At 43.0% G+C, this 6,205-nt stretch overlaps 1 protein-coding gene across 1 annotated transcript in view; it reads left to right on the forward strand.

Moving 5' to 3' along the window:
• Positions 1 to 5,782, forward strand: part of LOC126092585 (protein piccolo) — a 650,406-nt gene extending 644,624 nt beyond the window's left edge. Inside the window, exon 18 of the mRNA XM_049908272.1 lies at positions 4,110 to 5,782. The gene's annotated coding sequence lies outside the window, so the exon portion shown is untranslated. The remainder of the gene's footprint in view (positions 1 to 4,109) is intronic.
• The last annotated feature ends 423 nt before the right edge of the window (positions 5,783 to 6,205 follow it).

The raw sequence follows: 6,205 nt of genomic DNA on the forward strand, positions 1-6,205 counted from the left end.
TGTTTGACCAGCTCCAAGCCTATGGTCTGTGTTGGCACCTAAAGAAATGTAGCTTCTTTTAGCCAAGTGTCGAGTACCTGAGACATGCATAATGTAAAAATGAGTTCACGCCCACCCAGGATTATGTGGATGCAATAACTAACTTACCGGCTTCTAAGAACCACAAAGAACTAAAATTGTTCCTCTGCAAGGTAAACTATAACTCCATGTTTATTACCAGTGCGGTCCACATTTCCCATCTGTTCAATCAGTTGTGTAAAAAAAGTGTTAAATTTGTGTGGTCAGACGTGTGCTAGAAGGCTTTCATGCAACTAAAAAAAAAAAAAAAAACCTTAGGTTGGCTCTTTTTTTTTTTTTTTTGCAACATTCCATCCTGGCATGTGTTTAACACTTGCCACTGTTGCCCTGGATAGTAGCATTGATACTGTGCTGTCCCACAAATACACCAATGGCACAGAACAGCCTGTTACATTTGCATAAAAAACATTATAGGTGGTGCAGAGGAATTACATGTAAGTTGAAAAAGAAGCATTGGTTATCACATATGGTGTGTGGAGGCTTCAGTTGTATCTCTGTAGAACTATGCTTTACCGGATTACCATAGAACTATGCTTTACCGGATTACCAATCACAAGCCCCTTATTGCATTCTTTGGGTCCCTTTCATAACTTCTCAATGAAACAGTGCAGTGGCTGCATTGGTGGGTGTCGTTCTTAAGTAACTACACCCAGGGGATCCATTATTGGCTCACCACATAGGTCACCAATGCCGACACGCTTTCCCGTTTGCCGTGTGGCTCAGATGCCAGATTTGATGTGAATGAGATGCTGTGTTTTGCCTTAGTTGCATATGAGCTACACAGCCTTGATGAATTTGTGTTTACAGTGCATAAAGTAGCAGCAGAAACGGGCTGTTATTCACTTCTCGACATGGTGTTGTTGTTTGCTGTATGGCAGGGTTGGTTGGAGTACTTGCTTAAGACACTGACCCGGAATGGCACACCTATTTTTCCATAAAACAGCACCGGCGTAGCATCACTGGGGGGGGGGGGGGGGGGGGGGGGGGGATAATTTTGTCAGCTATGGATGATGCTAGTTGCTGGGTGATAGTTCCGCCTGTGCTCTGTCTCTGCATATTGAAGCTCCTCCACATCCCACGTTGGGGAATATGTAGAATGAAAGTACTGTGTCATGTGTATTGGCTTAGGGTTGATGCCACCTTGAACACACCACCTAGAACAGCCATGCCTGTGACCCTCGACTGGTTGGCCCCAGTACATCATTTCAACCCTTGGCCACACAATGATTGTCCCTGGCAAAGAGTGCATGTTGATTATTTTGCCAGCCTCTTCCGGGGAAGGAGGACAAATGCGATTGCTAGTTGTTAGTGCCCTCATTAACTTTCCATAAGTGGCACAGATGACTTCAGCTGCTGTGGCAGCTCCTATCCGTGCTCCGTGTATCACGTTTGGAGTATAAAGAGCACCTTCCACCCTGGTTCTGGCATGTTCCCTCAGTTCATGCCATCTGTGTTTCAGGATTGTGTCAACACAATGGCATTGAGCACATGAACAATGCCCCTCTCCATCCCATGTCAAATTCAGAAGCTGCGTAGATGGTCAGGACATCAAGATGAAGATGCGCAAAATACTGACGACAGTTGACGCCGGGGACATACCACTAGCTTTCTTGCCACCTACTGTCCACCCCTTTAAATGGACGTAACTCAGCTGAAATTTTACATTGATGCGAACCCCACGCCCTGTTTAACCTCGCGCACTCATCTCGGTAGGCACACTGCCCACACAGGCACAGCGATATTATCATATGGGCTCCCACATCTGGGCTCGTGCTTTTCGCCTGAACCCCGGGATGACCCAAGTGTCAGTGGAAATGCGGGGTGGAGGGTGGGGGACAGATGTTTGAGGTTGTGACCAGCCAAGAACAGCTGGTTCAGCATCAGAATCAGCTCTGTCTGTGTGATGTACTCCAAGCCTCTCTCTTACTGGTACAACCTCCACCCGTGTGTTAGGCTTCAAAAGTAAGTCGATAATAACCAGCAATGGGAACAGATGGAGGTGAAATCACTTCTACCTCCTATGGTGCTTCCAGCTCCCATCCCCGCCACTGATAATCTTCTTCTCTCTCCTTCTATAGAGGTTGAGCATTTTCAGACTGTAGGGTCGGTCCAAGGTGGCCAAACTGTTGGTCCCATCTGCTTCATATCCCGCAGGCAGCCGAAGCTGTGTCCCAGACCCCAACAATCAACCAGGACGCCCCCAAACAGCACTGGCTTCCAACCCAGATGATCACATTAAGAACCTACCATGGGAACCACTAGTGGTGATTCCTGCGTCTCCCCATCCTTGGCGAAGTTGACAGAGGCCAGGTCATTTCCAGCCCTAATTGTCAATTAAAGGGGAGGGGTTGAGTATCTGATGGTGATTTAGATTTTTCTGCCTTGCTCAACTGTCGATAGGGAGAACGTCAGAGATTTTCAGACTGCATGGCCACAGCGTGTGCCCGAATGATGTGCTACAACCGCTGTAAGCACATCAGTTGGTGTCATCTCCTGACATTCATGTGCTGCTAAGTACCACAGCCCAATGGGTTTGGTTATCAATTCAGTTTGTGAACTGTACTGTCATTGACCCCAGGAAACACCCGTTCATTCTGCTGGTCTCTGTGTTACCGCCAGTGCAAGTGATCATAAACTGTGTTCTACCTACACAGAGTAGGATAGACAAGACTCTGACTGCCCCTGCAACATCTTACATGCCAGATTGTGGTGTAGTTTCAACAGAGGGTACACACCAATCCAGATAGCTGGGCATGTTAAAGAGTCACTTCCAGGATGGAGGCGCCTGCTGGCCCCAGTTTGAATCTGCTCACAGGTCGACAATGAGAGCTGTCGTTCTGGGCAGCCTAGGGGTTGTTTTTAAGCGGTTTCCCACATTACACTAGGTAAATACCAGACTAGTACTCATGTCTCGCCTCTAGATGCTGACAGATGGGGTACACTGATTCCATCCTGGGGGAGTGAGTTGTGGACTGGGGACCTTGGATGTTTAGTCTCCCCCATAATTACTAGTGGCAGAGGGTGTTCGTAAAGACAAGTGCCCTACTTGGTAGCAATGCTGGAATCTAATGTCTACAAAACATCAGTCACTGAAGAAGCAATACTGTGTAACAGATAATTATGACTGGCAAATTTACAAGTCATAAATGAGGTATAATTGGGAAAATCCAAACATTTGCTAGTAACACGTGTTAACCCATGCCCCCCCCCCCCCCAAAAGGGGGGGGGGAGAAGAAGTAGAGGAGGAGGAGGTTGGGTTAGGTTAGGTATTGTCTTGTTGTACATGCTTCCGTTATTTCTCATCGAAGTGCAGCTATGGAGTTTAAGTGAAATGATTAAAAAAATATCATTATAGAGCAGCTTAAGATATATCTAGAGAGGAGGGTGTGTGTGTGGGGGAGGGGGGGGGGTCAAACTCCCTCTCCTCACTTCCTTTCTCCCTTCACACACTCCATCCAATGCAACTCTCCACACCAGGCAAGCTGCAGTGCTGGTACATTGCAGCTGCCTGGCACAATGTAGTTGTGCAGCTGTATGTTGCATATCCAGAATTAAATGTGTGTGTTTATGTTGCATAATTAGCTGTGTGTGGCGCCATTATCTTACAGCAAAGAAATGTTTATGTGAATATCGAATTGTTCAGGCCAGGACACTTCCCTTATCAGTACAGTGCTATTTTTTACTTTCACATAATAGTAGTACCAGTCATATGATACATGCAAAAACATGTATTCATACTGTACTAAATTTTATAGCTTTAGAGTGACACAGCATTAACTACTATATATTTAGGATGGGGGTGTTTCTATGATACATGATTTTAATAAATGGTAACAATGTTATGAGGTCTGTCATTATTCTGTACAGACAATATAATCAAAAGGTTATCTAATTTAAACCTACTCATTTTTTCTCTGTGTTGTTGGATATGAATGGTGTGCGGTAATGTAACCATGAGTTCTGAGAGTCAACTAGAAAATTGGTAGACGTTTATTTTCTTTAAACAGTGTCTGTACATATCTGTGTTTCAGAACGAGCAGAAGAAAGGCGTGTTCTTCAAGAACAATGTACAAGACAGTACCGGTTATTGACTGAACGGCGCCGTGAATTAGATGCTCTCGATCGGAGACGGCGTGATTTAGAAGCTAGAAAGAGACTGCAAGATTGTGAGCGGCAACAAATTCAGGAAGCCATTGATAACCTGTATGCCTGCCTGCATCGTCTACGGTAGCACACCGCAACCAGGAGCCAGATGCGACCCCGGTCACGCCCACGCCCAAGGCCGAGGCCGTCTCCTCAGTTGTCTGGTTCCTGTGCACCTTCTGCTCTGTGTGTGTGAGAAACTAGTTCTGCCATGCATGCTAATTCCCTTTGTAAAGGGCACGTGGCATCATTGGCCCATCTCTATGGTACTGTCGTTGTTTGCTTGTCATTGAGCCTAAAGATTTGTTAAACTTGATAAAAGTTTATACTGAAGAAGCACAGCATTATGCGCACAGTTCTGTCCCAGCTGATCTAAAGATTATGTGTAGTGTCAAATTACATAGAAAAACAAAAAGTGATAAGTGGGACTCATTGCTTGCTGTAGATGTGTATGGAGAGCTGTTTCAGCAGACTCCATTGTGCCATTGCGTTTTGTTATTAGATCATATTTTTCATTTCTACAAATTCTCCAGGCTGTTTTTTCATCGTTCTTACTGTTGTGTGCAACACTTACTGCTAGTGTAAAATACAAAATGTCCCTGTTCAGTTGTTGATGTTTGAGATGTTTCAGTATTGTTTTTACATAGTGCTTACAAGCAATATGGTGTGTTGCATGGTACAGTCTTTTAGTGAAATAGTTGTTGTTTGTGCTCTCATGCTGTTATGTGTTGAATCTGTGGAAATGCAATATTTGTGTTGGCACTTCTATCTCTTGGTACTTTGGACTGAATATTTGGTGACAAAGGAAATTATCAATTTCACTTTAGATTATAACTGTTCTTTTGTGAACACTGCAAAAATATTGAGAGAGCGGGGTACCAGGGTAAAAACTGTTGTGATCAAAAGCTTCCTTAAATCTGAAAACTAACTTTAATTTCATTTTAGTGGAAGAAATTTTTTATAAGTTTAAAAAACATCTCTTTGTTGTAATTTCAACAATTATGAAAAATAGATTGCTACTCACTGTAAAGATGACACATTGAGTTGTAGACAGACACAACAAAAAGACTGTTACATAATTGTTGATATTCCAACCTGGACTTTCGTTGTTGTAATGGTTACTTGAACATTACTTCATATTCATGTATACAAAAACAAAGATATAAGCTGTTAAAAGTACATCTCATTAGTGCAGAATAGATATTAATTATTTTTGTTTGTTATCTTCCCCTGCTCTCTTGAAAGAACTGCTGTTACTGCTCAACCTTCCACATTAATAAACTATGTGTCTAAAATACAAATCCCCCCCCCCCCCAAACCATTAAGTTTTTTCACATCATTCATTAGTGTGTGTTTTTTAGATCATTATCTTCCTGTTACCTAAGGTCTTCCGTGAATAGACAATTATTTGTTTCTGTAATGTATGTAAATCACAGTGGCAGAGGTGTTTTAGCAGCTAATGCATAATCATTTGGATTCATATATATGTCCCACCCCCCTCTCCCTCTCCTCATTTACTTTGCAGATGAGCAGAATAATGCCCTCTTTTTGCTGGGCAGCAAGGGGAGAATGATGAAAGAGAAGTGTCAGACATTTGAAATAAATAAGTGCTATGGAACCCAGTTAATGACTGAAATCTGTGCACATTCACTGTAGCTACATGTTGCGTTTCTTTCATCATCTTTGATTCTTATGCCATTATCAGCTGCTACTTTAACAAAATTCCTTCCCATTCGAGAAAAAGGCAAGTATTAAACTGTCTCCCTCTCGACAAGCATTGATGATATCGTTGTCATGTTACTGTGTCACAAAACGGTATGAATATCTCTTACTTTCCTCTTGCTGTGTGATTAACTTGAGGTTTGTGAACACACTAATATGACTGAGATTTATGTGTTCAGTCATGAGGCTTTGCAACTGCTTTCTTAAAAACTCTTCAATTCAGGACATCTTCAGTTGAAGGTCTCTGAATTGTTGAGAAGTA

The sequence above is a fragment of the Schistocerca cancellata genome, chromosome 7, assembly GCF_023864275.1.
Source record: "Schistocerca cancellata isolate TAMUIC-IGC-003103 chromosome 7, iqSchCanc2.1, whole genome shotgun sequence".
NCBI classification, from domain to species: domain Eukaryota; kingdom Metazoa; phylum Arthropoda; class Insecta; order Orthoptera; family Acrididae; genus Schistocerca; species Schistocerca cancellata.